Consider the following 25,821-nt stretch of genomic DNA (forward strand, 5'->3'; position numbering starts at 1 on the left):
CACATACAAACCTTGCAACACTGTGTCAGACATTAGGTGCAACTCTGCAACTGGACAGCATTTGCTGGATAATCCCAAGTGTGTGAGGCATTATGTTGACAGCCAATTGTAGATTGTCTGTCAGGCTTGCAGTGGAACACACGTTTATGTACTGAAAGCTGCATTTATTAATAAAGATGACAGACAGAAAGAACACGTACACACACTGTGCCATCTCTCAAATCAACAAAATAGATGACAGCCATTCGCTGGTTATTTTCTCAGGGCATTGTCCTGACCAATCAGGGTCAACTTGCCTGGTTTAGAATTTAACAAAGCCTTGTATTAAACTGTCAATCACTATTAATGAGTACATTCTCCCTGGCAATGCTCTGTACCAATCCGAGTCCACTTTCCAACCAATTAATCCTCTCCCCTTGTGCAGTATAAATGTCGGATTTCCTCTTGAATATTTGCCAAAAGTCCTGATGTATTCAAATTGAAAAGATTCAACAATGTGCCTTTTATCAGTAATTCGCAACTTCCATACCGCCAGCAACTATTCACGAGGAAAATAATGCGTCTCGGTTTGGGTGCCAGCGTAGACCCTAGAACCTGTAGCAGCGTTAGGCAAACTGATTGGCACAAAGTAAAAACACAAGCTTTCCACCCGCCAGTTAGCCGGATCTAACCATTGAGTTGCCCTAAGCTGGCTGATACACCAGCATCTATCAAACCGCTCCCCCACCACACCACATCCCAACTCAGAAATAGCTTGGAGTCACATCCATATTCTTTTCCTGACAGTGACATGGTTGGCAATGGTCAGGAGCTCTATTCCTGGAGTCGCAAACAATTGGTATCTCAGATTCATAGCCACTCTTCCATTCATTCACATTATTGGGGAGAAGCAATCTAGGGCAAAAGAAAAAGTTGGTTGTATCTCATGGGAGATGCTTGGACTCTGCTAACTTTGTGTAGAAGATGAGGGGCATTTTATTTTTGGGTGAATTACTGAAATGTGCTACAGCTTACCACCTGCTCATAGAATCACACAGCACGGAAACAAATGCTTTGGTCCAAACAGTCCGTGCCGAACATAATCCCAAACTACACTAGTCCCACCTGCCTGCTCCTGGCCCATATCCTTTCAAATCTTTCCTATTCATGTACTTACCAAGATATCTTTTAAAAGATGTAACTGTGCCCACATCCACCATGAACTTCCTCGGGATGTTCAATCCACACGTGAACCACCCCCCTATGTCTGAGTCAATGGAATGTCTTGACGAATTATCTTGTACTGAAAATGTGTTGCTGGAAAAGTGCAGCAGGTCAGGCAGCATCCAAGGAGCAGGAGAATCAACGTTTCGGGCATAAGCCCTTCTCCTGCTCCTTGGATGCTGCCTGACCTGCTGCGCTTTTCCAGCAACACATTTTCAGCTCTGATCTCCAGCATCTGCAGTCCTCACTTTCTCCTAGAAGTATCTTGTACCACAAGCTTGTATTTGAGCATGTCAGAAGTCATTCCTAATATTTCTGCTGACCGCACTCTATAATAGCTGATTTGTCACCCTGCTAGTGTCAGCTTACTCAGTAACAGAATACGTGACAAGATTATTGTTCTTTACTTCACCTGACTGTGATGCAGGCTTAGATCATCCCTCTGTATGTTGCTAGACTCATACCAGTGTGAGGAGGAAGATGCCCTCCAGGCTAGTAATAATTGGAAGAAAACAGTCAAGTCACATTAGCCTGCAAGACCCATTCATCTGTTCTGTGTAGCTAGGCTTGTGATCCATCCTCTGTGATATATCTGAGCTTCAGGCTACAGTCTTGCCTGGATCAGGATAACATCCCCTGCATTTCAGACAAGATATTATTTCATTGCCGATAGTTCAAAAAAGGTTCACTAGGATGATCTCTGGTATGGAGGGATTTTATTATGAGTAAATGCTAAATGGGACAGCATGGTAACTCAGTGGTTAGCACTGCTGCCTCACAGTGCCAGGGACCCAGATTTGATTCTACCCTTGGGGGACTGTCTGTGTGGAGTTTGCACGTTCTCCCCATGTCTGTGTGAGATTCACCCAGGTGCTCTGGTTTCCTCCTGCAGTCCAAAGATGTGCAGGTTAGGTGGATTGGCCAGGGGAAATGCAGGGTTACTGGATCAGACAGGGATCTGCAACTAGGTGAGATGCTCTTTGGAGGGTTAGTGTGGCATTGACGGGCCGAATGGCCTGCATCCATACTGTCGGGGTTCTAAATCATTTAGGATGCTACTCATTGGAGTTTAAAAGAACGAGAGGAGATCTCATTGAAACATAAAGAAGTATTAAGGCTTTTAATCGGGTTAGTGCTGAGAGGATGTTTCTTCTCATTGGAGAGTCTAGGACCAGAGGGCTTAGTCTCAGAATAAAGGGGCACCAAGTTCAGACTGAGATGAGGAGGAATTTCTTCTCTCAGAGGGTTGTGTGTCTTTGGAACACCTTACCACAGAGAGCTGTGGGGGCAGAGTCCTTACGTATATGTAAGGCTGAGACAGATTCTTGATCCATCGGGGAATCAAGGGCTATGGGGAAAGGACAGGGAGGTAGATATGAGAAACGTCACATCAGCCATGATCCTATTGAATGGTGGAGCAGGCTTGGTGGGCTGACAGCCTACTCTTGGTCATTTTTCTTATGGTCTTATTCTCGTGACCTTTCTGTGCGAAAAGGTGAATCTAGTGCCAAACCAGGGGAAGTTGTGTTTTAAGGATCCAAGTGAACTGTATTTCCATCACTGAAACGCATTTCATGTGGAAGATTTAAGCTGTCAAATAGCAGGGTCTGTGGTCGAATTAGTCTCCAGACTGTATTCAAAGCCAGGCCCCAAAGGTGAATGGAAACCCACCTCAGACATCACTGCCACCATCAGAAGCACAGTTTCTATGAAACGGATTCTTTATAATAGCTGGGAACATTAAGGACAAAGACTCTCAAAGGAAATGGTTCTAAATATCACAGGAACAGTTAACTAATGAGTAAATGTCTAGGACCAGGCTCATTCTGTTCACAATTTTACAATAAACAACTGAACATTCCACACTGCCCACATGTCCATTCAGTTAAGTTAGCCCTCGTGAATTTTCTTATAAATCATTTATTCAACCAAGCTGTTGATATTGATGATATGTCTGTGGATATTTTCTTACGCATTGAACACAAAAGCCGTATTGAAACTCTGCTGAGTGAGTGCTGCACTGCCAGAAATGCTGTCCAGATAATAATCCATTAAACCAAAGCCTTGCTCAACCGCAAAGATTGCTATCACTTGGCAGTACTTTGAGGGAGACCAGTCAGGTTCTCCATGGTGACCATGCTGATATTGATTCTCCAGCACAATCGGAAACGTTGATTTTCTGGCCATTACCATGATATTGCCTTTGATAGCGCTGTTTGCAAATTGCTGCTTCCCGTGTTACAAGGCGAACTATACTTTCGAAATACTTTCATGGCTGTGCAGATTTTGGGGCCAGGCTGAGGTAGAGAAGCACTTGGTGAGTGAGAGCTGATGCAGGATAGGGGGGGGGAGTTTGCTATGGAGATGATGGGGGCTGGTGAGAGGTTCAATGATGATAAGGGAAGGCCTGTGTGCAGACAGCAAGTGATAGGGCAGCTGAGTTTTATGATAACACAGGGAAGGGAAGATAACACAGGACCTGGGTTATACTGTCAGGACTGCACAGAAGGAAACAGTGTCAGAATCTGGATTGCATTGTTTGAAGAGATGCAATTCCAATTGAACTGAGTTGATCTTTTTTAAATTGAATGTAATTTATTGTCACATATATTCAATGAAAAATATGTTAAAAAGTGTGTAACTTGCTTACACAAAAGCACCATTCACATTAAGTTAGAATTTAAAATACTTAAAGACAGTCCAACTTAAATTCTCTGCTGCTACAACATTCTGCCGATAGAGACCTGCTCCAGGCTACACCAGCCCACACCATGTCCCAGAGACAGTGTCCTGCTCGAGGCTACACCAGTCCACACCATGTCCCAGAGAGAGTTTCCTGCTCTGGGCTACACCAGCCCACACCATGTCCCAGAGAGAGTTTCCTACTCCATGCTACACCAGCCCACACCATGTCCCAGAGACAGTGTCCTGCTCTGGGCTACACCAGCCCACACCATGTCCCAGAGAGAGTTTCCTGCTCTGGGCTACACCAGCCCACACCATGTCCCAGAGAGAGTTTCCTACTCCATGCTACACCAGCCCACACCATGTCCCAGAGAGAATTTCCCACTCTGGGTTACAACAGCCTACACTATGTCCCAGACAGAGTGTCCCACTCTGGGCTACACCAGCCCACACCATGTCCCAGAGAGAATTTCCCACTCTGGGTTACAACAGCCTACACTATGTCCCAGACAGAGTGTCCCACTCTGGGCTACACCAGCCCACACCATGTCCCAGAGAGAATTTCCCACTCTGGGTTACAACAGCCTACACTATGTCCCAGACAGAATGTCCCACTCTGGGCTACACCAGCCCACACCATGTCCCAGAGAGAATTTCCCACTCTGGGTTACAACAGCCTACACTATGTCCCAGACAGAATGTCCCACTCTGGGCTACACCAGCCCACACCATGTCCCAGAGAGAGTTTCCTGCGCCAGGCTACACCATCACACACCATGTCCCAGAGACAGTGACCTGTTCCAGGCTACACCAGCCCACACCATGTCCCAGAGACAGTGTCGTACTCCAGGCTACACCAGCCCACACCATGTCCCAGAGACAGTGTCGTACTCCAGGCTACACCAGCCCACACCGTGTCCTAGAGACAGTGACCTGTTCCAGGCTACACCAGCCCACACCATGTCCTAGAGACAGTGACCTGTTCCAGGCTACACCAGCCCACATCATGTCCCCGAGAGAGTGTCCTGCTCCATGCTACACCAAACCACACCATGTCCCAGAGAGAGTGACCTGTTCCAGGTTACACCAGCCCATACCACGTCCCCGAGTGTCCTGCTCCAGGCTACACCATTCCACACCATGCCTCAGAGAGAGTGTGCAGCTCCAGGCTCCACCAGCCCACACCATGTCCCAGAGACTGTGCCCAGCTCCAGGCTAAACCAATCCACACCATGTCCCAGAGAGACTGTCCCGCTCCAGGCTAAACCAATCCACACCATGCCCCAGAGAGACTGTCCCGCTCCAGGCTACACCATTCCACACCATGCCCCAGAGAGACTGTCCCGCTCCAGGCTACACCATTCCACACCATGTCCCAGAGACTGTGCCCAGCTCCAGGCTAAACCAATCCACACCATGCCCCAGAGAGACTGTCCCACTCTAGGCTATACCCACCCTTACCATGTCCAAGAGACAGTGTCCCATTCCAGGCTACACCAGCCCACACCATGTTCCAGAGTCAGTGTCCCTTTCCAGGCTATACCAGCCCCCACTCCCAGAGACAGTGTCCCGCTCCAGCCTACACCGACCCACACCATGTCCCAGAAACAGGGTCCTACCCCAGACTACACCAGCCCACACCATGTCCCCAAGTGAGTGTCCTACTCCAGACTACACCAGCCCACACCATGTCCCCAAGTGAGTGTCCTACTCCAGACTACACCAGCCCACACCATGTCCCCAAGTGAGTGTCCTACTCTGGGCTACACCAGCCTACACCATGTCCCAGAGAGTGTGTCCTGCTCCGGGCTACACCAGCCCATACCACGTCCCTGAGAGTGTCCAGCTCCAGGCTACACCAGCCCAAACCATGACCCAGAGAGAGTGACCTGCTCCAGGCAACACCAGCTCACACCATTTCCCAGAGAGAGTGACCTGCTCCAGGCTACACCAGCCCACACCATTTCCCAGAGAGTGTGTCCTGCTCCAGGCTACACCAGCCCCCACCATGTCCCAGAGAGAGGGTCCTGCTCCAGGCTACACCAGCCCCCACCATGTCCCAGAGACAGTGTCCCGCTCCAGCCTACACTGACCCACACCATGTCCCAGAGACAGTGTCCTGCTGCAGGCAACACCAGCTCACACCATTTCCCCGACAGTGTGCCCGGCTCCAGGCTACACCAGCCCTTACCATGTCCCAGAGACAGTGACCGGTTCCATGTTACACCAGCCCACACCATGCCCCAGAGAGAGTGCCCGGCTCCAGGCTACACCAGCCCTCACCACGTCCCAGGGACAGTGACCTGTTCCAGGCTACACCGTCCCACACCATGTCCCAGAGAGAGTGTCTTGTTCCAGGCTACACCAGCCCACACCATGTCCCAGAGACAGTGTCCTGCTCAAGGCAACACCAGCCACACCATGTTCTAGAATCAGTGTCCCGGTCTAGGCTACACCGACCCACACCATGTCCCAGAGACAGTGTCCCGGTCCAGGCTACACCGACCCACACCATGTCCCAGAGAGCGTGTCCCGCTCCAGGCTACACTGACCCACACCATGCCCCAGAGAGTGTGTCCCGCTCCAGGCTACACCAGCCCTTACCATATCCCAGAGACAGTGTCCCGCTCCAGGCTACACCAGCCCACACCATGCCCCAGAGAGAGTGCCCGGCTCCGGGCTACACCAACCCACACCACGTCCCAGGGACAGTGACCTGTTCCAGGCTACACCAGTTCACACCATGTCCCTGAGAGAGTGTCCTACTCCAGGCTACACCAGTTCACACCATGTCCCAGACAGAATGTCCCACTCCGGGCTACACCAGCCCACACCGTGTCCCAGACAGAATGTCCCACTCCGGGCTACACCAGCCCACACCGTGTCCCAGACAGAATGTCCCACTCCGGGCTACACCAGCCCACACCGTGTCCCAGACAGAATGTCCCACTCCGGGCTACACCAGCCCACACCGTGTCCCAGACAGAATGTCCCACTCCGGGCTACACCAGCCCACACCATGTCCCAGACAGAATGTCCCACTCCAGGCTACACCAGCCCACACCGTGTCCCAGACAGAATGTCCCACTCCAGGCTACACCAGCCCACACCATGTCCCAGACAGAATGTCCCGCTCCAGGCTACACCAGCCCACACCGTGTCCCAGACAGAATGTCCCACTCTGGGCTACACCAGCCCACACCATGTCCCAGACAGAATGTCCCGCTCCAGGCTACACCAGCCCACACCATGCTGCTACCAGGATCCTACTCCATGTGAAAGGGAGAACCCCGCTCCAGCCTTCACAGGCTGACCAACCGTCTCTGCAGCCACATAATACCCTCATAATACCCAAATAATACCCTCATAATACCCATATAATACCCATATAATACCCATATAATACCCATATAATACCCATATAATACCCATATAATACCCTTACAATAACCACATAATACCCTTACAATAACCACATAATACCCACATAATACCCACATAATACCCACATAATACCCACATAATACCCACATAATACCCACATAATACCCATATAATACCCATATAATACCCATATAATACCCATATAATACCCTCATAATACCCATATAATACCCTCATAATACCCATATAATACCCTCATAATAACCAAATAATACCCTCATAATAACGTCTGTTCTGGTTTGACTCTATCCCCGAACAATCTTGCTGAGAACCTGTTTGCTCAGTTCACTGAATTGAATTGAACAGTTTATAGTCACTTGTATTTTACTGTCCAAGTGTGTGGTGCTGGAAAAGCCTGACCTCTGTGCTCTTCCAGCACGACTCTCTCGACTCTGATCTCCAACATCTGCGGTCCGCACTTTCTCCCACCTGTATTTTACAGTGAATGATACAGTAAAGTGCAGTGAAAAGCTTTAAGTGTCGCCACGAACTAGCACCATTTTGAATAGCTCAAGAATAAAAATATATAACCAAAACAGAGTTTATCTTTGGTCTGCAGCCTCCATCTGGCTCCTGAGCCAAGCTCACCAGGGACAGCCGCGCTGTCATCCCTCCTTTACCACCTCACTGAACCACCAATCTAGGAGTCGCCACTCTCCAGGTGCCACCTTTTCACCACTGGGGCCCACCTTACAGCCGAGACCAATGAACGCAAGTATCCCCAGCTCCACTGCTGCCGTTACCTTGCTGATAACCAGGAGGCAGCGCTCTGGGTCTACCGCAACCAGGAACTGCAGCTGCTGCCTCACCGATAACCTGGAGAGTCCATGCTCCTGGTCTACCACGACCACTCAGTTTCCACCTCAGTGACGCCATGAGTAGCTTTTCAGTTTCTGCTGTCACTGGATGGAGTGGCGGGAATTCTGGCCAGAACATGAAAACCAGCAGCATTTCCAGCTCTGTCTTTTTTAAGCGACCATTGTTACAGTTCCTTCATCTGTGCAGAATTTCTATGACCTGAGTTCAATTCAAATTCATTCTTAAGAAATCAATTCTGTTTACATCCTGTCCCTTTTAAGATCTCTGTGCATGAGACACTCACATACTTATTTGCCAAAATATTATTAGAGATTTTCCTTGCATGAAAGAGCAACTTTGTGAAAATAGCAGGTAACGTTGCTTGCAGGGAGTCTGAGCTTCTGGCAAGGAATAGAATTATGGGATCAGGGCAACATCGTGCTGCAAGGATGAAGAAAGAATTTTGTAAGAGACCTTCCCAGATGGTCGAACAGCTGCTTCTTTACCTGTTTCAGTTTGTAAAATTAAGTTTGTATCCTTCAAGTACAAAATCTCCCCTTTACTGGGATATTTGAAAAAGAAGACGAAATACAAATTTGCTTAAATGCTGTTTCTGTGTGAGAACCTTCTCCCACTTTTCAATATTTAATCTTATATCCTTCTATTCCTCCCTCACATCTGCTTGACCAGATTCCCCTTGAATGTGTTTATGCCACTCTGTCAGCATTTCGTATTCTTTCAGTGGATGTGGGCCTCATTTATTGCTTATCCCTACTTGGCCTGGAGAAGGTACTAATGACCTGCCTTCTTGAACCACTGATGTCCATCATGCAGGTACACCCACTAAATCATTGGGAAGGGAGGCCCATGATTTTAACCCAGTGACAATAAAGTTACGGCAATTTATTTTTAAGTCAGGATGGTATGTGGCCTGGAGAAAATTTTCAGGGTGCAGTATTCCCACGTGCTTGTTGCCCTTGTCCTCCTGTATGGATAGGGGTCGTGGGTTTGGAAGGTGCTGTTGGGGAGCCCTGGAGAATCACTGCAATGCATCTTGTTATATTGTACACATTGTTGTCAGTGTGTATCAGTGATGAAGGAATTAAATGTTGGAAATATGCTGGCAGTTAAGCGGGCTGCTTTGTTCTGGATAGTGTTGGGCTTCTTGAGTCTTGTTGGAGCTGCACTCGGCAGGCAGGTGTGGAGTACTCCATCACACTCCTGACAAGTGCCTTGTAGCTAATAGCCGGGCTTTAGGGAGTCAGGAGGGGAGTTACACATCTCAGAATTCCCAGCCCCTTGACTTGTTCCTGTAGCCACTCCATCAGCTAGTCCGGTTCAGTTTCTGATCAATGGAAACATCATAAACATTGACCATGAGAATTCAGTGACAGCGTGTACCATTGAATATACTGTGGGTATGTGAGGCTGGCAATTTTCCTGCAAGTAACTCAGCTCTTATCTCTTGTCCAAAGCCTGTTGATCATCTACAATGCACAAGTCAGGGGTGTGATGGAATATTCTCTACTTACCTGGTTGAGTGCAGCTCCAAAAATACATGGGAAGGTTGATGCCATCCAGGTAAGTAGAGAATATTCCATCACACGCTGTCACTGAATTCTCATGGTCAATGTTCATGATGTTTCCATTGATCAGAAACTGAACTGGACTAACTTTATAAATGGAGTGGCTACAAGAACTATATTCCATATTCTGTTCCTCCACTTTGGACACACAGTAGCAGCAGTGAATATCATCTATAAAATGCAAAGTAGCAACTCACCAGCACTCCTACACACCTGCATGTGAGAGTGTTCAGTTTCCGAGCATTCAACCATGCTTTAAGACAAACTTTAGTAATTGTGCCTGCCCCAAGATGACCAGGTGGCCCATACTGGACCACCAAATGTCTGCTACATAGCCTTCACTGGACTGTAGTCTCTGTCCAGCATGCCCCTGCTTTGCCAAGCTTCTATCTCAAGTTGTATTTGGTAATAGCTCTGAAAGAGTTAATGTTGACGTTGCATTAGCTCCACCCAATTTGACTATGTATTTGCATGGAGACAGTGTATTCTACTTTAGCCTTTGTAAAAAGCGGATCAATTCTGTGCAGCCCCTGAGAATCCTTAGTATTTATGCCGGGCCAGTAGTGAAACTAAACTCATTGATATCATGCAATAGACCATTTTATTATTCCTGATGAAGCGCTTAGACTCAAAAGGTTGACTCTCCTGCTCTTCAGATGCTATCTGATCAGCTGTGCTTTTCCAGCACCATGCTCTTTGACTCTGATCTCCAACATCTGCAGTCCTCACTTTCTCCATCTTGTTAACTTAGTCAAGTTCCTCTTCTATTTAGACTCAAAAGTGGTTCCTCTGTATCACTGATCATTATCACTGACTATAAATTCTGCGTCCTATGATCCTGCCCCACTAGCTACCCGACGAAGGAGCAGCGCTCCGAAAGCTTGCACTTCCAAATAAACCTGTTAGACTATAACCTGGTGCTGTGTGATTTTTAACTTTGCCCACCCCAGTGCAACACCTCCACATCATCGATCATTAGGCAGGCTGTAGGTAAAGGAGGAATCCGCTGACAGCAAACTATCTCAAACAACACTGACTGTGTGCCACACACCAGTAGCGATGACACATGCAACAAGTTTCCAACCAAGGCAATCGTGGTAAATGTCATGCCCGCTTTGCCAACTGCTTTCCACTTTGCCCATTCTAGCAAAACATATTTACATTTGAATCAGCTGATATTGCTCTTTCTCTCCACTCAGGAACGCTATGGTTCTTTCGACATGAACAAAATTACATCAATCACAAAAGTCCCATGCAAAGTGTTCTTGTAATTGATGTGTTATAGATCAACAGCTATTGCTTATGCTGTGTGGTCTTGGAGAATTTTGCCTGTCATTTTGGAAAATCCCATCACCACTGATCAATCATACTAGTTGAAAATGCTAATAGTTATGGAACTGATATTGCTGCCCACCACCGTGAGACTACCATTCTGTAAAATAATGCAAATCACAATATTTGTCACATCTATTTCCTGTTTTACAATGCCTTTGTACAAATAGTAATGCTTGGTTGATCCATCTTTATGTCAATGTTAACACGCAAGGGCAGTGCCCATGAAGGAGCCCTGTCTCCATTGGCTTCAGGAAGCAAAAGTGAGGACTGCAGATGCTGGAAACCAGATTTTAGATTAGTGTGGTGCTGGAAAAGCACAGCAGGTCTGGCAGCATCCAAGGAGCAGGAAAATTGATGAAGGTCCTTTGCCCGAAATGACGATTTTCCTGCTCCTCGGATGCTGCCTGACCTGCTGTGCTGGTCCAGCATCACTCTGATCAAAACTCCATTGGCTTCAGATTTGCCCAGACATAAATCTTTGGAATCCCTGCATTCATTCTCTCCACAGCTAGTGCTGTGGTTTTCCTACCTTCGTGACAATCACTCAGATTATTTCCTTACACTCCTGTCCTGCCAGAGGTTGGAGATCGATCTCAGTCTCCTGCAAAAGAAAAGAGGGAATTAGGATATTTTGCACCATTCTGTTTGTCACACTGTCTAGCAACAAGCCACTTCTTGCTGAATCCATCAATCAGATTAACAAATAAGACCCAGTCTCATGTACAAATAAATGTTTGAAAAAATCCCCAGTGCTCCTAATATTCCAATAAATGAAAACTCTGCATTGCCTTCTGCTTCATATGATTTTTACATTATGTTTCCCAAAGCTCTGGCCTCTTTAGCACAACATGACAAAATAAATATCAAATCTATTTCAATCCATGCCCTAAAGCAAAATTGTCATGTACAGCTTCTTATACCACAGTTATTATTTTATTTGCCTCTCTTTAAGACACTCTTTCTACTCTAACAGTGATTTCTATTTTGATTTTGTTTGATTATGCTTGGCAGAAGAACTTTGAGATATTTTTAACTATGTAAAAGATGCTGTACAAGGATGAGTTGCTACTAGATTTCTCCTACCAACCTTTATCATTCAGAGAGAGATGCAGCCATTTTCATGATCATTCACCCCATATACTTCCTATTTCCCTTGGTCAGGTTAAAAATCCAAGACATCTATTTGAACATGAACTCTTTCTCCTCTCACTATTCCCTTTTTCTGCCCTCTTTCCCTCTTTCTGTGTTTTATTTCCTTTACACTTCATTCTTTGTGATATTTATTTATATTTGTCACTGTCTACCAGAATTTCAACAAAATTACATTCAATTCCATCAGACGCCTGCCTCGTGCTTTGTAAATGGGTGGACAGGCTTTGGGGAATCCTGAGGTGAATCACTTACTGTCTAATTCCAAGTCTCTGACCTAGTCTTGTACTTGTCATATTTATATAAATATGTAGATGATTACAATGATTTATAGAAATAAATAAATATGGCAAAACAAGTAAAGGTTCTGATCAAGCTTTCTACCAGAATTTCAACAAAATTACATTCAATTTCAACCCACACCAATGATAATGCAGACACTTCCATAGAGCAGAAGTCTCAGAGGAATGCCCAAATACGTTAGTCAATGGTAAATTCAGGATGTCCCTAATTTTGAGCTGTCACAAGCTACTCTGACTTCAAAATTAGCATGTTCAAACAATCAAGCAAAATCTTCCATGTTTTGCTTTTCTGTTCACTTTGCTTCATTCAAATGACTGCACAATCCTTTCTTTTCTTAGAAAAATACATGATTCTGAATTATTTGTAGATTCTCACCCTTTGGGGACATATCAGGTTCCACACTTCTCTAATTTATAATGCCAGTCGGTGCTAGTGGCAAGTAACATTCACGCCTCACTAATGCTAGGCAATTACCATCTCTAGTTAGAGTCCATCTCACCACAACCCCTTGACATTCAGTGGTGTCACCATCACTGAATCCCCCATTATCAACATCCTGGGGGTTATCATTGACCAGAAACTCAACTGGACCTGCTGTATAACTACAGTGGCTGCAAGAGTGTATCAGAGGCTAGGAATACTGAAGTGAGTAACTCACATCCTAGCTTCCCAAAACCTGTCCACCATCTACAAGGCGCAAGTCAGGAGTGCAATGGAATACTCCCTACTTGCCTGGATGGGGTGCAGCTCTCAACAACGCTGAAAAACTTGACACCAGTCAAGAGAAAGCAGCCCACTTGATTGGCACCAAGCCCAAAACACCCACTCCCTTCACCACTGAAGCTCGGTAGCAGCAGTGTGCATGATCTACAAGATACATTGCTGAAATTCATGCTCAATCCTCAAACAGCACCTTCCAAATCCACAACCATTTCCATCTAGAAGGGCAAAGGCAACAGGTAACTGGGAACGCCACCACCTGCAAGTTCCCTTCCAAGCCACTTCACTCTTGATTTGGAAATATATCACCATCCCTTCACTGTTGCTGGGTCAAAATTCTGGAATTCCCTCTGTAATGGCATTGTGGGCCTACATACTCAAGAAGACAGCTCATCACCACATTCCGAAGGGCAAGTAGAGACATGCAATTAAAGCTAGCCAAGTCAATGATGGCCACGTGCCATGAGAGAATTAAAAACAAAATCCATGTTCCTTTGAGAAGAACTAAAGCTTGGTGACCGAAGAATGTGTTTTCTATCAGATTGGTCTCCAGTTATCTAGAAAGGTGCCAGGAAATTGCCAGCACCAACGAGAGAAATTTAGCCACATTTAATGGACATTCAACACCATGGCAGAATTCCCCCAGTGTTAACATCCTGGAAGTTATCATAGATCAGAAACTCTACTTGTTTCACCTTTTTAAATTTATATAAATAATTATAATCATCTATGTATTCATATAAATATGACAGTAACAAGACTAGGTCAGAGACTTGGAAATGGACAGTAAGTGACTCACCTCAGGATTCCCAAAGCCTGTCCACCCATTTAGAAAGCACAAAGCAGGTGTCTGATGGAATATTCCCTGTTTGTCTGGATGAGTGCAGAGCCAACAACATTCAAGGAGCTTGCCACCATCCAACCCGCTTGATTGGCACCAAATCTACCATCTTAAACATTCCCTCCCTCTACCTCTGATGCTCATTAACAGCAGTGCATACCATCTGTGAGATGCACAGCAAAACTCACCAAGGCTCCTTCAACAGCATCTTTCAAATCTGTGACACTTGTAATCTAGAAGGACAACATACATGGGAACACCGCCACCTTCAAGTTCCCTTCCAAGCCACCTCCCATCGTGACTTCGAAATATATCATCGTTTCTCAGTGTCACTGGATCAAAATCTCCTTAATAGTTTTGTGTTCGCACCTACAACCAATTGATTGCAGCAGTTCGAGAATGTGGTTCATCATCACCTTTCTAACAGCAATTAAGAATTAGCAACAAACTCTAACCGAGCTAGTGTTGTTCACATCCAATGAAAAAAACAATTAAAACAAAATGACTGTTGTGGAAAGTCTTCTGCTCAGCATACGTTTATGAGTTCAGTTAATGGATCTAGATGCAAATCAATGAGCTCTCTGGCTCTATCTGAGCAGCAGTCACAGATGTAAGAGATAAAATTAAGCCCAGCTCTAAATTATGTTGCAGCAAAGCTGAGGTTTTATATTTGAATGCACGGGCCTGAAAGGGTTAATACTGAGAAGTGCCATAAGCACCACCCATTATGATAATGTCCCGTGGTCACATGGGCAGAAGAGCTTAGGGTCTCAAAGGCTCCTCCTCAGAATCTCAGTAAAATGTCTCAAATCAATCTAATCAGTTGATAGTTTGAAATAAACAAAATATTTTTAATTACATTAGGCTCTTCTAATTAGACCAGGCCGTGTTTTTCCTTGCCCACACAAACAGCCCTGTAGTTTCCTACAATGAAAGAGGATGGTGTGCAGTAGGTTATGCTGTGTGGTGAGCTGGCCCATCGGTAGAACACAGACCGCACAAAGCCTTCACTGCCTTTTGCACAAGTGTGGACCCCAGACCAGCATGAAGGCTTCACGTTCACATTTACCCTGAGGCTGATTTATTGCTCCTGTGTTCGAGGCAATTCCAGAATTCCCAGAATGGGAATTGGACTCAGCTTTCTGCCTCCATTAAAAATTCCAAACTCATCATCATTCCCCCATCTTGACTTCATTTCACTGTTACACCTGCTTATCTCAAAATATCCTCCAAATTTCCCAGCAGCCTTGTGTGTTCTCCAGTTTGTCCCTGATATGTATTTCTTTTTTATTCTTTATTCTTTCATGGCATGTGAGTCTCACTGTCAAGACCAGCATTTATTTACCATCCCTAATTGCTCTTGACCTTGTTATTTCAGAGCGCAGTTAAGAGTCTACTATATTGTTAGAGTCCGCAGTCACGTTTAGGCCTTCCCAAAATGGTTTTAGTGAACCAGATGAGTTTCTACAACTTTGTTGAATTCATGCTGTCCCTTTGACCCATCTTCTGCTCGCTTCATCCTGTTCCTGCTAAACTGTTGACTATCTAATTTCCTCCTGGGCCTAATTCTCGGGGGTATTGTAAATGGTTTCACCTCTCCGCATTTTCCGCATCTCAAAACTGTTGTCAACACCCTTTCCCCTTAATCCTTTGTATGTAAACGACTGACCTATATTCAGTCTTTTACAAAAAGTGCTCTTCAGCAGCTCTGTGTTGGAATCTCTCCAGTCCGATCTCCACTTGTACTGCATCACTGAGAGAGTCTTATTTAATGTCATGAAGGTTATCTGTGATTGCTATCTTGGTGAACAATTCTCCAAACACTGCAGAACCTTTTCGCAGCCTTTGACAAGTGACCTCCTCCACCAATGTCTCATCACCGCTGCACGGTTCACTTTTAGATTGAATAGAGTGAGACATTTTCACCGGAGTGTAGGAAATTTATAGCTGACCTTTTGGAGGTCTGTAAAATTATGACGAGTATTGACAAGGTGAATGGTCGGTGTCTTTTCCCTCGGGTGGGGCATTTCAAGACAAGAAGGTGACAGGAGAAAGATTAAAAAAAAAGACATGGGGGTGATTTTTTTGTGTACAGAGGGAGGTCTGTGTGTGGAATGAACTTGCTGAAGTAGTGGTGGATGTGGGCACAGTTACAATGTTTAAAAGACATGTAAGTAAGTACATGAATAATTAATGTCTGGAGGGATATGGGCCAAACACAGGCAGGTGGGACTAGTTCAGTTTGGGATAATGGTCAGTATGGACTGAAGGGTCTGTTTCCGTGTTGTATGACTCTATGACTGTGTTGTTGGGTGCCTGTATGACATCCTGTCCTGGATAACTCAAAATTTCTCACCTTAGATTTTGTGAAAATTAAAATAATTGATGCTAGTCTCAGACATGATTTTTTTTCCCTCAACCAACTCCCTTGGCCACTGCCTCATTTTGTAAACAACTGCTTTCAGTGTGTTATTTTTATTTGTACATGTGAGTGTGATTGCCAATTCTTAAGTGCTTAGACAGCAGTTAAGGGACAGCTACAATGGTGTGACTTGTAGGATATACTATGTGAGGATGGCAGATTTCCTTCCCTAAAGGACATTAGTAAACTCAGTGGGGTTTTATGATAATGGTTACAGGGTCACCATGAGGCTAGTTTTTATCTTTCAGATTTTTATTCAATTCAAATCTTATCATCTGTCATGGTGAGATTCAGACATTGTCCCCGGAATATTCACCTGGGATTCTGGATTGCTAACCTGGAGATAGTACCACAGCTGAGCTGTGCTTTCCCCACCACGTGTACCTTGTGTCATAATATCACACCACTGATCAGAAACTGAACCAGCTGTATAAATACTGAGGGTATATGAGAAGGTCAGGGGCTATGTATTTGTTCACTTCCTCACTCCCCAATGCTTGCCCACCTTCTACAAGGCACAAATCAGGATAATAATATTATCAGGACATCAGGACATATAGTCCTGCCGCAATCCCCTTGCTGCTTTAACTCTCCTCTGTGTCTTTATCACTGTGAACTTGGATGTCATGATTGGCCACTCATTCCCCTCTCACTGAAAAATTCAATGGAAACTCAGTTGTCACATGGTACTCTGCAGTAAGACCCACTCACTTGATGCACTCCTTCTTCCTGATCATCATTGCTTTCCAGTCCCACAATACCTCAGATCGAGATTTCTTATCAACATGGATACATTCTTTGATAACTTTGCTCTCCCAATTTGCAAATGCTCTAAAAACTCTATTCCACCAACATTGATTTGTGAATATTCTTCTTGCTCTGCACATTGTTAGTGGCAGTTTTAGCCATCTGTGCCTTACGTTGGGATCCCCTTTGACTTCAATTCCCTCTCCCTCTTTAAACCTGACTTTTTGATCACAAAATTCAGTTTTATATCTTATATCGCTCCCTTTATCCCAGCAGTCATTTTCCCTTCTTGGGATATTTTTCCACATTGAAAAGTATATGTAAAGTATAAGGGCTCTCGGTTTGCAGGCAAGTTCAACATCCACTTTCGACACAGTAAGGATCCCATGAATATGCCTTGAACAGATCATCTGTTTGTGGTGATTGCTTTTGTGGGCTTGGATATTGGGAAGTGACTTCTGTTCATGAAAGAATACCATGGAGTTGTTCATGTTTAATTGAACCATCTAAACATTTAGAAATGGCATCCATCTGATGAGCATGTGTCAGAACCGCAAAGTATTTTGGCCATTTTTAACATATAATTTCAAAATGTCTTTTTAAAATAGGGCCTAGGCAACTGAAAATGTCCATGGATGTTACTTAAGAAGCTCCTCCGATCCTCAAAGCCAGCTTACAGGACAAAACCAGCAGACCTTGTGGTGCCCACGACCCATCTGACCACCCCAGAAGAAGGTCAGGCCAGCTGCAGGCAGCCTAAGTGAGCCCCAGGCTTGGGCCTGCTGGAAAATGGAGGGACCTGAGAGACTGTCCCAGGAAGGAGAACCAACACAAAACGCTCACCACCCCATAAGCAATGTTTATCTACAACTTCTACCATCGGGGAGAAGATACAGAAGCTTGAACACACCCATCAGCCGGTTTCAAAACAGTTTCTACCCTACTGCTGTTAGAATACTGAATGGACTCTCAAACTCTTAACATTCGCCTGTACCTGTGTTTTTGTTTTTGCCAGTATTTACCTATTAAAGTCTTATCTTTGCTACTTAACTCTGTGATCTGCCTGTATTGCTCGCAAGACAAAGCTTTTGACTGTGCCTCAGTACACGTGACAATAAATTCAATTCAATTCAAATGGCTGTCCAGAGAGAGAGAGAGAGAGAAAGAGAGAACATGGAATGTCACACCTAAAGAAAGGAACTTCAAACAACAGCCCTTCAGAGTAGGAAAAACTGGGAGATATCTTGTGACACCAAAGTTAATGAGGGGCTCAACTTTCTTTGAAGAGTACACAAGGAGAGTGATTTAAAAGCTAGTTTCAGCATTACTGAAGTGTGCTCATGGGACTGAGTGGCTAAGGTACCTCTGCATACCAGCCTCGGTTCAAACATTAGTGTCCTCTGAATGTCACAGACAAAAACTGTCCCCTGTGTTTCAGGTAATGAGACTCTTAAACTTTGTGTGCTAGAGGCCAGCTAGCTAGCAAGCTGGATAGAAAGAAATAAGATAATAAAGACTGTTTCTCTCATTCTGAATACAGGAATACAGTCCTGCTCGGAAAGTATCAATATATCAAAAACTCAACCAATCTGCAAAACTAAAACTCTTGAAATTGACTATTAACTACCAATGTCAATGCAACCAGTAACATTGACTGTCCTGATTACCATTTACAATTTTCCACTCTTCACAAACATAAAGACTGATTTGTATTTTTTTTTAAACTTTCGTCTTTCTGGACACACCTTTTATTTCTAATTTGCATATACATGTGTTGCCTTACCAACTCTTCTTCCATTCATTCATTAATAAATTAATTCTTCATTAACTCAAGAATACCTGGTTAAATTAGCTCCAATGAAACATAACCCCATTCGGGTCTGGGAGAAACATGCCCAAAAGGGTGGCAACGGTGGCTCAGTGGTTAGCACTGCTGCCTCAAAAGGGTCAGAGACTTGGGTTCAATTCCAGCCTCAGGTGACTGTTTGTGTGGAGTATGCCCATTGTGTCTCCCACAGTCCAAAGATGTGCAGGTGGGATGGCTTGGCCATGCCATGGTGTCCAGGGAAACATGGGAAATGCAAGGTGACATGGATAGGAGGTGGGTCTGAGTGGCATCCTCTTGAGAAGATTGGTGTGGACTTGATGGGCCAAATGGCCTGTTTCCACAATGAGGATTCTATGAAGGAAAGGGAATGCATTTTGAAACTTACCTTGTTGTGAAGAACTGAGGGGGTGGGTGAATAAAGAAGGGGAGCCAGATCATTCACCATCACGTAGGAGTGTAACCACTTGGGGTATCACACCTGTCACTGTGACAAATTGGGGCACATCACCCAGGGTCTGGGCAGGACACAACAACTTGATTGAAGGATGGGAATGTAACAAGATGCCAATCTTCTACATTTGCATTCCATTGCTGTCAAAATAGTTCAAGTTAAAACAGAATTTGGTCTTCATCATTGAGATTCAAAATGAAAGACTACAGATTTGATTTTCCTGATCTTTCCTGGTTGTGGTTAATTGCATTAGCTGCCTGCTACATTAAAGTCAGGAAAGCCTGAATATTGAATCATTACCAATGTCAGATTGTAAGGTCTTCTTATGAAAGCTGACATATTGGCACATGTATACAGGCAAAAATTAGAAACAAATCAGATCAAGAAGCATTGGGCTCTGATGAACATTCGCCTCGGGTCTTAAAGGAAGTCACTAGTGAGATAGAGACATTATCTTTGATATTACTAAACTCCACTTACCCACTCTCTCACTGTAACCCTTAATTCCTTTACTGTTCACAAATCTATCCTTGCCTTAAAAAACATTCAACAAGGGAGCCCCACCTGTTTCAATGGGCAGGGAATTCCATAGATTCACAACCCTTTGAGAGAAGAAGTTCCTTCTCAACTCATCAGCTAAATCAAAATCTGCTCCCTCTTATTTTGATGCACTGCTCCTTAGTTCGAGCTTCACCTGTCAGTGGAAACAATCTCTCTGCTTCTATCTTATCAATCACCTTCATAATTTTTTTAAAAAGATACTCTTATTGAAACAAAGATTTTTAAAATTACATGAAACCAAAAAAAACATACAACTCAAAACGATACAATGAGATACCAAAGCTGCTGGGTTTGGCCTTCATAATTTTATATGTTTCTGTAAGATCCCCCGCCCACCCCCGCCTCCCTCATTCATCTAAGTTTCAATTAATATAATCCCAGTCTAGGAGAAAGTGATGACTGCAGATGCTGGAGATCAGAGTCGAGAGTGTGGTACTTGAAAAACAGCAGGTCGGGCAGCATCCGAGGAGCAGGAGATCGACGTTTCGGGCATAAGCCCTTCATCAGGAACGGGCGCAGTCTGACCTTTCCAGCACCACACTCTCAACTATAATCCCAGTCTACTCAATCCCTCCTCATAAACCAAACCTCTCAATTCTGGAATCAACCTAGTGAACCTCCTATGTGCTTTGCCCAGGACTAGTACATCCTTTCTCAAGTAAGGAGACCAAAACTATAGATAGTATTCCAGGTATGGCCTCACCAGCACTCTATACAGCTGCAGCATATCCTCCCTGTTTTTAGACTCCAACCATTTAACAATAAAGGGCAATATTCCATTTACTTTCTTAGTTACCTTTTGCACCTGCAAACCAACTTTTTATGCTTCGTGCACAAGGACCCTCAGTATAGCAGCATGCTGTATTTTTCCCCATTTAAATAATAGTCCATTTTGCCGTTATTCCTACTGAAATGGATGACCTCACATTTACCAACATTTTACTCCATCTGCTAAACCCTTGCCCACTCCTTTAACCTACCTATATCCCTCTGTGTCCTCTGCACAATTTGCTCTACCACTTATTTTCATGTCATCTGTGAACATTGACACACTACACCCATGGTCCCCAACTCTAAATCATCTCTGTAAATTGTAAACAATTGCAGTCCCAACACTGATCCCTGAGGCACGCCACTGGCCACTGATCACCAACCAGTAAAATACCCATTTATCCCCATCTTGCTTTCTGTTAGTTAACCAATCTTTTATCCAGAAAAACTGAGTCAGAAAAAATAGAGGAGAAGCATTTTATCTCAATGTTGAGAGATTACAGAACTTTGGAATGAAAATAATCTGGCTGATTGGTGCACGAATCATCTAAGATTAATACAAGTGTGCTGCAAGTAATTCGGCAAGATAATAGATTGTTACCATTTTTTACTTGATCTCTTATTGGCAGTGTCACTAACTCTGGTTGAAACATAAAAACATAAAATGATAGATAATAGGTGCAGGAGTCGTCCATTTGACCCCTTGAGCCTGCTCTGCCATTCAACGTCATCATGGCTGATCATCGCCCTTAATACCCTAATTCTATATCTCTTGATCCATTTATTCACAAGAGCTATATCTATGTTCTTAAAAACACAATTATTTTGGTCTCTACCACTTTCCGTGTTAGGGTATTCCACAGTTTCACCTCTCTCTGGGTGAAGGAATTTCTACTCACTTCAGTCTGAAAAGGTTTACAGCTTTACGGGGGCAGCACGGTGGCTCAGTGGTTAGCACTGCTGCCTCACAGCACCAGAGACCCACGATTGATTCTAACCTCGTGCCACTGTCTGTGTGGAGTTTGCACGTTCTCCCCGTGTCTGCTTGGGTTTCCTCCGGGTGCTCTGGTTTCCTCCCACAGTCCAAAGATGTGCAGGTCAGGTGAATTGGCCATGCTAAATTGCCTGTAGTGTTAGGTGGATTAGTCAGGGGTAAATATAGGGGAGTGGGTTTGTCTTCGGAGGGTCAGTGTGGACTTGTTGGGCCAAAGGGCTTGTTTCCATGCTGTAGGTAATCTAATCTTATCCTCTCGTTCTGGACTCACCCACCATTGGGAACATCCTTCTTGCATGTAACCTGTCTAGTCCTGTTAGATCCTGCCTCATGTTTGTAAATTCCAGTAAATAGAACCCTAACCAACTCAATCCCTCCACAATCTCTCCTTTCGGGGCAGCACGGTGACTCAGTGGTTAGCACTGCTGCCTCACAGCACCAGAGACCCACGATCAATTCTAACCTCGTGCCACTATCTGTGTAGAGTTTGCACGTTCTCCCCATGTCTATGTGGGTTTCGTCCCACAATCCAAAGATATGCAGGTTAGGTGAATTGGCCGAGCAAAATTGCCCATAGTGGTCAGGGATGTGGAGGTGAGGTGCATTAGTCAGGGATAAATATAGGGTAGCGGAATGGGTCTGGGTGAGTTACTCTTTGGAGGGTCAGTGTGGACTTGTTGGGCTGAAGGGTCTGTTTCCACACTGTTATGATTCTATGTAGCATTAGTCCAGCTATCTCAGGAATCAATTTGGTAAACCTTCGCTACACTACCTCTATAGTAAGAATGTTCTTCCTCAGACAAGGAGACTGGCGTTGCACACAATATTCCAGACATGGCCTGATCAATGCCTTGTAACTTGTAGGAAGACAGCTTTGTTCCTGTACTCTACTCCTCTCGCTATGAAGGCCAAGATACTGTTTGCCTTCTTTACTGCCTATTGTACCTGCATGCTTACTTTCAGTGGCTGGTGCATGAGGATACCAGTCTTGCTGAACATTCCCTCTCTCAATTTACAGTCATTCAAATAATCATCTGCCTTCCTTTAGTTAGCAAAACGAGTAACCTCATATTTATCTCATTATACAGCACCTGCCCTGCATTTGCCCACTCACTCAGACAGTCCAAATCACACTGCGACATCTCTGTATCCTCCTCTCAGTTCGCCCAACTTTGTGTCACCTGACAAATTTTGAGATATAACATGTACTTCCCTCATCTAACTTATTAACATATATTGTGAATTGCTGGGCTCCTAATGCTGATCCTAATGCGGTACTCCACTAGTCATTACCTGCCATTCAGAAAAAGATTCATTTATTCCTACCCTTTGTTTTCTGCTAACCAATCCTGTATCCATCTCATTATACCAGCCCCAATCCCACAAACTTTTACAGAGTAATCACTTATGTGGGACCTAGTCAAAAGCCTTCTGAAAGTACAAATAAACAATATCTACTTGCTGCTCTCCCCCCCCACACCCCCCCCCCCCCATGAACTCTACGAGTTACAGCATAAAATAAGTCCAGTAAATGTGTCAAGCATGATTTCCCTTTTGTCAATCCATGCAGACTGTGTCTGATTCTCCTCCGGCTTTCTTAGCGCTTTGCTATAAAATCCTTGAGCACAGCAGGTCAGGCAGCATTCGAGGAGCGTGTCATTCCTGATGAAGGGCTTTTGCCCGAAACATCGATTTTCCTGCTCCTTGGATGTTGCCTGACCTGCTGTGCTTTTCCAGATTCACTCTAATCTTGACTCTAAGCTCCAGCATTTGCAGTACCCACTTTTGCCTGTAAAATCCTTGACTCTAGCATTTTTCCCCGCTACTGACATCAAACTCTCTGGTCTACAATTCCTTGTTTTTTTCTCTACTTCCTCTTTTGTATAGCGAAACTCCATTAGCTACCCTCTAATCTGTAGGGACTGTAGTAGAGGCTAAAGAATCTTGGAAGATGACCACCATTGTATCCACTATTTCCAAGGCCACTTCCTCAAGTACACTGGGATGTATATTATTAGGCCATGGGGATTTATCAGCCTTCAATCCCAACACCATTTATCAGCTTCTCCAACACCACTTCTCTACTAGCACAGGTTTGCTTGAGTTCCTCCCTCTTACTAAACCCTGTGTTCCCCATCATTTCCGATATAATATTTATGTCCTCTTGTGTGAAGGCAGAAGCCAAGTATTAGTTTAGTTTGTCAGCCATTTCTTTGCTCCCTGTTACAAATTCCTCTGTTCCTGATTGCAGAATTCTTCACTGATCTTTTTTCTCTTTATATAACCATAAAAACTATAGGTTGGATACATTTCTGATCAGCCCATGGCTTCCTGCCACTGTTTGTCCAGCCTTCTATCCTGTCCTCAATATTTTAATAAGTTGTATCATTTAAAGAAGATGAAAAAAAATGTCATCACTGACTTTTTTCCCCTAATTTTTTCCTTCTTGGGATACTTGCAGCTGCATTTGGAAGACAGATCAGTGATTCCTGGACGCTTCAGGACAATCCTGCATCCTCATCACATGAACATTTTCTGGAGAAGGGGAGGGTCAGAGCTCAGATGCTAAGTTCTTGTACGGCAAGAACAGCAATATGCGAATGTCCAGCCATTCCAGATAATCTCCTGAAGAACAGCTCCGACTGTTAGTTATAACACAAAAACCATATAAGCTTTCCACGTGCCAGTACTGAAATGAAACAAAAAGATCAGCACGGCAGCTAGTTCAGAAACCAGAAGAAACCAGTGTGATTTATTTTTCTTTATGGTCACAATAAGGAAGGTAACTGATATTTTTCACTCTCTAACTGATAAAGAGGCTTCCAGCATGTTGCTGCAAGATGCTTACAGTGAAATCACTTCTACATTCTAAATTCAAGCGCTGCCAATATAAAGCTAGCCAAGTCTCAGTAATGCATCAGAGAACTAGAAATCATATGTGATGTTATCACGAGAGCTTCTAATGAGTCTGTATCAATGCCACTTTAGTGGAATGAGTTCATTATTTTCTCTAAATGGGTTAGTGATTCCAATACCTCCATTAGAAGTGGATAGCTGACTTGATATGAATGTGTTCAATGCATTTACATCAATCTAAAGCAGGCAATATACAAGCTCCAGAAACGTCACAACATCAAAATCCCTCAAATTACAGCCTTGAGAATCTGAAGGGAATCATTTGTAATTTGACTCCATCTGAACACATCATCAAAATGTACAACCTACAGTTTAGTCACCTCTTTGTTGAAAAATGGAAACCAGTCACACTGCATCACTGAATTGTGGAATTCTTTTTTGCAATACATTCATTGCATGAAGCTAGGTATTACAGTTCCCAAAACATTCCATAAATTCAGCATATAAATCCCCATCAACCTAAATGTATTCAGGCATTCCATTTAACCTCACAAATCTTTTCGATGGATTCTTATTTTGAAATTGACGTTCTCCTTTTTTACTGAAGGTTTGTCATTGCCGTTGGAGCTGGTGATTGTAATACGTTTCTGTTTCTGAGATCTAATTTACTGAATGAATAAATTCCTGCTGAGGTAATTCCAATGGTTTCCTCTTGATTATCCCAATAGCTGTCTGAATCACAGCCAGAGTGGAGTGGTCTCATGGTGGTGGTGGTGAGATAGGAGATGGGAAGGCCTTTCAGTTAGGCAGGATGAAGGCATGGATTATAGCAAGTTCAGAAAGAGGTTTGCTGATTGTCTGGTTGATATTAAGAAGGAGATGGTGTTCAGTATTTTGAAAACAGTAAGTCCTAGATAACTGAAGGAGACATGGCAGATTATTTAAGGTCTTAATGGAAACCTTTGTGTCCTCTTTAGCCACAGGCAAAGTCCCAGAAAACTGAAGAATAGCTAATGTTGTTCCTTTGTTCAAGAAGGGCATCTTGGATATTCCAGGAAAAGTTGGACTAGTGAGATTTAGATCAATGGTAGGGAAATTAATGGAGAAGGTTCTTATGGACAGGATTC

General features: G+C 44.3%; 1 protein-coding gene across 9 annotated transcripts in view; it reads right to left on the reverse strand.

Annotated features, from left to right (window-relative positions):
- Positions 1 to 25,821, reverse strand: part of fam163aa (family with sequence similarity 163 member Aa) — a 165,295-nt gene that overhangs the window by 113,631 nt on the left and 25,843 nt on the right. For all 9 annotated transcript variants that reach the window (XM_072573507.1, XM_072573501.1, XM_072573506.1 and 6 more), the window contains exon 2: positions 11,581 to 11,652. The gene's annotated coding sequence lies outside the window, so the exon portion shown is untranslated. The remainder of the gene's footprint in view (positions 1 to 11,580; positions 11,653 to 25,821) is intronic.

Source organism: Chiloscyllium punctatum, chromosome 7 (assembly GCF_047496795.1).
Source record: "Chiloscyllium punctatum isolate Juve2018m chromosome 7, sChiPun1.3, whole genome shotgun sequence".
Classification (NCBI taxonomy): domain Eukaryota; kingdom Metazoa; phylum Chordata; class Chondrichthyes; order Orectolobiformes; family Hemiscylliidae; genus Chiloscyllium; species Chiloscyllium punctatum.